Here is a 6,003-nt window from a genome sequence, read left to right on the forward strand (position 1 = left end):
AGATTCGTTTTGTTTTCCTCTTTCCTTTTTTTTTTAAAAAAAAAAACAAAACTTTTTTTATACTTAGGTGTAAGACTTTGTGGTCAGTGACATGTCTTTGATGAGTAATGATTAAAAACGACGGGATATTTTTTTTTCTTCCCCCCCCTTTGGATTCTTTTGGCGGCACTGCGGGACGATTTAAAAAGGGAGGTTGAAGGTTTTTGGACGGTCCTCGTTCACGCGATCCACCTGGCCAGGAGGTTGGGGACGCTACGCACCCTGGCGAAGACACGTTTAAGTTTCTGAAATCCAGAATTTTGTCACTTGGGGGAGGGAGGGAGGGGGGAAACCAGGAGGACATCTAGTCCGCTCACAAAGGACATGATCTGAGAAATAAATTGTCTAGAGAGACAAACTGTGAGAGGGACGTCGGAGTCCTAGTGGACAATTGCTTAAATATGAGCTATCTAACAAAATGAAATTCAGTGGTGGAAAAAGCAAGGTTCTACATTTAGGCAAGAAAAACCAAATGTACAGGTATAGTATAGGGGGTACCTTGCTCAATAGTAGTAACTGTGAGAGGGACCTCGGAGTCCTAGTAGACGATCACCTAAATAGGAGCCAGCCGTGTGCTGCAGCTGCCAAAAAGGCCAATACAGTGCTGGGTTGCATTAACAGAGGGATAGAATCAAGATCATGTGAAGTATTAATACCACTCTTCAATGCCTTGGTAAGGCCACACTTCGAATCCTGCATCCAGGTTTGGTCACCACGATATAAAAAAGATGTTGAGACTCTACAGAAAGTACAGAGAAGAGCAACAAAGAGGATCAGGGGACTGGAGGTTAAAACATATAAGGAATGGCTGCTGGAATTGGGGATATCCAGTTTAATGAAGAGAAGGATGAGGGGGGACATGATAGCAGTGTTCCAATATCTCAGGGGCTGCCATAAAGAAGAGGGAGTCAAGCTCTTCTCCAAAGCGCCTGAAGGCAGGACAAGAAGCAACGGATGGAAACTAATCAAGGAGAGAAGCAACCTAGAACTAAGGAGAAACTTCCTGACAGTTAGAACCATTAGCCAGTGGAACAACCTGCCTCCAGAAGTGGTGAATGCTCCAACGCTGGAAGTTTTTAAGAAGAAACTGGACAACCATTTGGCTGAAATGGTATAGAGTTTCCTGCCTGAGCAGGGGGTTGGATTAGATGACCTCCAAGGTCTCTTCCAATATTGTTTTTCTTGTAACAGTTCAGACCTCTGGGAAGCAGAGGTGAATGGGCTGTAGGTGGCCCTTAACTTACAACAGTTCATTTAGTGACAGTTCAAAATTAAAACGGCACTGAAAAAACCAGGACTTTTTCACGCTTAAGAACATGGCACCGTCCTCATGGTCAGGTGATCAAAAATTTGGACACTTGGCAACTGACGTGTCTCTATCACGGTTGCGGTGTCCCTGAATCACGTGATTCTGTTTGGTGACCTTCTGACCAGCAAAATTGATGGAGGAAGCCGGATTCACTTTAACGACCGTGTTGCTAACAGCTGCAGTGATTCACTTAAGAAGCAGGATAGGACGTAAAATGGGGCAAAATTCACTTAACAAATGTCTCTCTTGGCAACAGAAATGTTGGGCTCATTTGTGGTCATAAGTCAGAATAACAATAACAAGAGTTGGAAGGGACCTTGGAGGTCATCCAGTCCAACCCCCTGCTCAGACAGGAGACCCTAGGCCAATTCACACAAACTGCTGTACAATCTCCACTTAAAAGCCTACAGCAGCAGTTCTCAACCTGTGGGTCGAGACCCCATTTGGGGTCGAACGACCATTTCACGGGGGTCGTCAAACAACGCAGTCCGCCATTTTTTCCCCCCTTTTCCTTAGCTGTGCTCCTCCCTTTTATTCTATTGGCTTTTGAAAGCCAATAGAATAGACTCTCTTGAATAGAGTTTAATTCTATTGGCTTTCAAAAGCCAATAGGAATTGTCCAGGCTGTCTCTGCCCTGCTGAGCCCGCCAAAAGTCCCATTCTGCAAATGGTGCTGCACCAGTTGAGTAGTCCTTGACTTACAACTGGTTGAGTAGTCCTCGACTTACGACCGGTTGAGTAGTCCTCGACTTACGACCGGTTGGGGGTCGCGGCATTAAAAAGGTTGAGAACCACTGGCCTACAGTGATGGAGCAGTTGAGAATCACCTTCCTTCAATCGATCAGAGCACAGTTGGAAGGGACCTTAGGGGTCATCTAGTCCAACCCCCTGCTCAGACTCTCCACCATTCCGGACAGTTTCTACTTAAAAGCCCCCAGTGATGGAGCAGTTGAAGTCTACCTGTACTTCCTTTGAGTCCAAGAGCCACAGGACCGATGGTATATTGTTGGGGTTGAGGAATAAGCCTCAGATGTAATTTTGCCAAAATAATTTGCTTATTCAGCTGAACCCTCCTGGCTGACTCATCACTGGAATAAAAAGAAATGGATGAATCTGTTTAAGCGGAGCTCTTAATTGGAAAGGATTACAGTCTTCAAGAGCTCCATTAGAGGATTAGCCTGGAGGGGGGGGGAACCCCATTGAAATCAACCTGCCAATTACATTACTAAGCTGTTTACCAACCATGGTCCTAATGGTTAGGTTTACAGAACGCGTGAAGCCAAAATGGGCTTTGTTTGTTAGTATCTTAATAAATGTGCACACATATAAGGAACGGTTGCTGGAATTTGGTATGTCTAGTTTAACGAAGAGAAGGACGAGGGGGGACATGACAGCAGGGTTCCAATATCTAAGGGGCTGCCCCAAAGAAGAGGGAGTCAAGCTATTCTCCAAGGCGCCTGAAGGCAGGACAAGAAGCAACGGGTGGAAACTCATCAAGAAAAGAAGCAACCTAGAACTAAGGAGAAACTTCCTGAGAGGGAGAACAATTAACCAGGGGAACTACCTGCCTCCAGAAGCGGTGAATGCTCCAACACTGGAAGTTTTTAAGAAGAAACTGGACAGCCATTTGTCCGAATTGGTGTAGGGTTTCCTGCCTGAGCAGGGGGTTGGACTAGATGACCTCCAAGGTCCCTTCCAACTTTATTATTATTATTACTATTATGGATCATCGCACAGTCAGCCAGATGTTCAGACTGGATTTGGCATTTTGTCTACCTATCGAGTCCTTACCCAGGACCTGGGATAGGCAGATGTGGATGTTTGATGGTATTACAGATATCGTCGCAGGATGGAAGCAGTTCCTAGTAAGGCCGCCTTTTGCAATTGACTAATAGCGAATTTGTCAATGCCAATGGTGTTCAAGTGGTGCTCCAGTTGTTTTGGGATTGCACCCAAGGCGCCTATTACTATTGGTACTACTCTTGCTTGCTTTTGCCACAATTTTTCTATTTCTATTTGTAGGTCTTTGTATTTTGTTATCTTCTCCAGTTTCTTTCCTTTCTATTCGGTAGATCCAGGCACTGCCACGTCCACTATCAGACTTTTTGTCTTTTCTTATTGACAATGTTAAGTCTGGGGTGTTATGTTGCAGGTGCTTGGCTGTTTTTGAGTTCTGAATCCAGAGCAGTTTCTAATTTTCTCGTTTCTATGACTTTCTCTATTTTATGATCCCACCAGTTTTTTGTTACAGGCAAATGATATTTCTGCAGATCTTCCAATGCACCATTGTTGCTATTTTGTCATGCCGCTGCTTGTAATCAGTTTGTGCAATCTTCTTGCAACAGCTTACCAAGTGGTCCACTGTTTCGTCAGCTTCTTTGCATAGGCGGCACTTACTGTCTGTTGCTGTCTTCTCAATTTTGACTTTGTATGCATTTGTCCTTAAGTCTTGGTCTTGTGCAGCCAGAATTAGTACCTCGGTCTCTTTCTTCAATTTTCCTGCTCTTAGCCATTGCCAGGTTTTATTATTATCTGCTTTCCCAGCTATTTTTTTCATGTATTGGCCATGTAGTGCTTTGTCTTCCCATGCCTCTATTCTGTTCTTCATTTGGTCTTTTCTTGTAGGCCAGGTTGGTCTCTCCAGTAGTTAGTAAGCCTTCCTGATATACTAATTTCAGTGCATCTTCATCATTATTTTATTATTATATTATTATGGATCATCGCCACAGTCAGCCAGACCTGGATAGCGCAGATGGGATGTTTGGATGGTATTTACCCAGGTATAGTTCGCAGGATGAAGCAGTTCCTAATAAGCCGCCTTTTGCAATTGACTAATAGCGAATTTGTCAATGCCAATGGTGTTCAAGTGGTGCTCCAGTTGTTTTGGGATTGCACCAAGGAGCCTATTACTATTGGTACTACCCTTGCTTGCTTTTGCCACAGTCTTTCTATTTCTATTTGTAGATCTTTGTATTTTGTTATCTTCTCCAGTTCTTTCTCGTCTATTCTGCTGTCTCCAGGCACTGCCAAGTCCACTATCCAGACTTTTTTGTCTTTCTTATCGACAATTGTTAAGTCGGGGTGTTATGTTGCAGGTGCTGTCTGTTTGAATTCTGAAGTCCCAGAGCAGTTTATTTTATCATTTTCTATGACTTTCTCTATTTTATGATCCCACCAGTTTTGCTTACAGGCAAATGATATTTCTTGCAGATCTTCCAATGCAAACATTGTTGCTACTTTGTCATGCCGCTGCTTGTAGTCAGTCTGTGCAATCTTCTTGCAACAGCTTACCAGTGGTTCACTGTTTCTTCAGCTTCTTTGCATAGGCGGCACTTACTGTCTGTTGCTGTCTTCTCAATTTTGACTTTGTATGCATTTGTCCTTAAGGCTTGGTCTTGTGCAGCCAGATTAGTCCTCGATCTCAGTTCTTCAATTTTCCTGCTCTTAGCCATTGCCAGGTTTTATTATTATCTGCTTTCCCAGCTATTTTTTTCATGTATTGGCCATGTAGTGCTTTGTCTTCCCATGTCTCTATTCTGTTCTTCATTTGGTCTTTCTTGTTGTTGTTATTATTATCATTATTATTATTATTATCGATCATCGCACAGTCAGCCAGATGTTCAGAGTGGATTTGGCATTTTGTCTACCTATCGAGTCCTTACCCAGGACCTGGGATAGGCAGATGTGGATATTTGATGGTATTATTATTATTATTATTATTATTATTATTATTATTATTAAACACCCTGCATCACAGTCTAGTTTGGAAGCATCCCTGCTTCGGACAGGAAGCCCGTGCAGAGAAGTGATGAGGATGGGTGAAAAGATGATTGGCAGTTCCCTCCCTCCCATTCAGGATGTGGCATATAAGCGATGCTTGAGCAGGGTCTCCTTCACGAAAGCAGCTGAGGGCAGGACAAGAAAGAACAGATGGAAACTGACCAAAGAGAGAAGCAACCTGGAATTAAGGAGAAACTTCTTGACAGTGAGGACAATTAGCCAGTGGAACAGAAGTTGCCTCCAAAAATCGTGGGTGCTCCATCACTGGAGGATTTTAAGAAGAGATTGGAGAGCCATTTATCCATCCATCCATCTATCTATCTATCCATCTGCCTATCATCTATCAATTACCTATCTGTTATCTGTTATGTTTCTTTTTTTTTTAAACAAGTTTTTTCGTTTTACAAACAAGTGCTTAAGAAACAACGTTGTGGCAGGGCAATCAATTATCCACACAACAAAATTCATAGAATTCAGATTAAATCATTAAAGAAACCCCTCTCTTTTCCCTCTAATAACATATTATATTCAAATTAATATATTTCAATATGACTAGATCAGTCATATCAATCCTCAATAACTTTTCATCTAAATAGATCCACAAATCCAGATCCTGTATGAAGCTTAGTATTTCAATTAATATATTCCATATTTCTAATCTAAGTACATAGTTAACACTTCGGGAGTCTCCCCATTACCTTTTCCCATAACATATTCAATAAACATTTATTAATATCATTTCTTCTTTTTCCCTATTCCTCCTCCATTACAAAGTGACTATCAGTTCTAATATATATATACACACTTCCAATTTTACGTGGGAGAAAACCCGAATAACCAAAGACCTACATACAAACACCCGCGAAAACCTCAGA

This window comes from Crotalus tigris, unplaced genomic scaffold, assembly GCF_016545835.1.
Source record: "Crotalus tigris isolate CLP2741 ecotype Arizona unplaced genomic scaffold, ASM1654583v1 scf7180000024302.2721777, whole genome shotgun sequence".
In the NCBI taxonomy this organism is placed as follows: domain Eukaryota; kingdom Metazoa; phylum Chordata; class Lepidosauria; order Squamata; family Viperidae; genus Crotalus; species Crotalus tigris.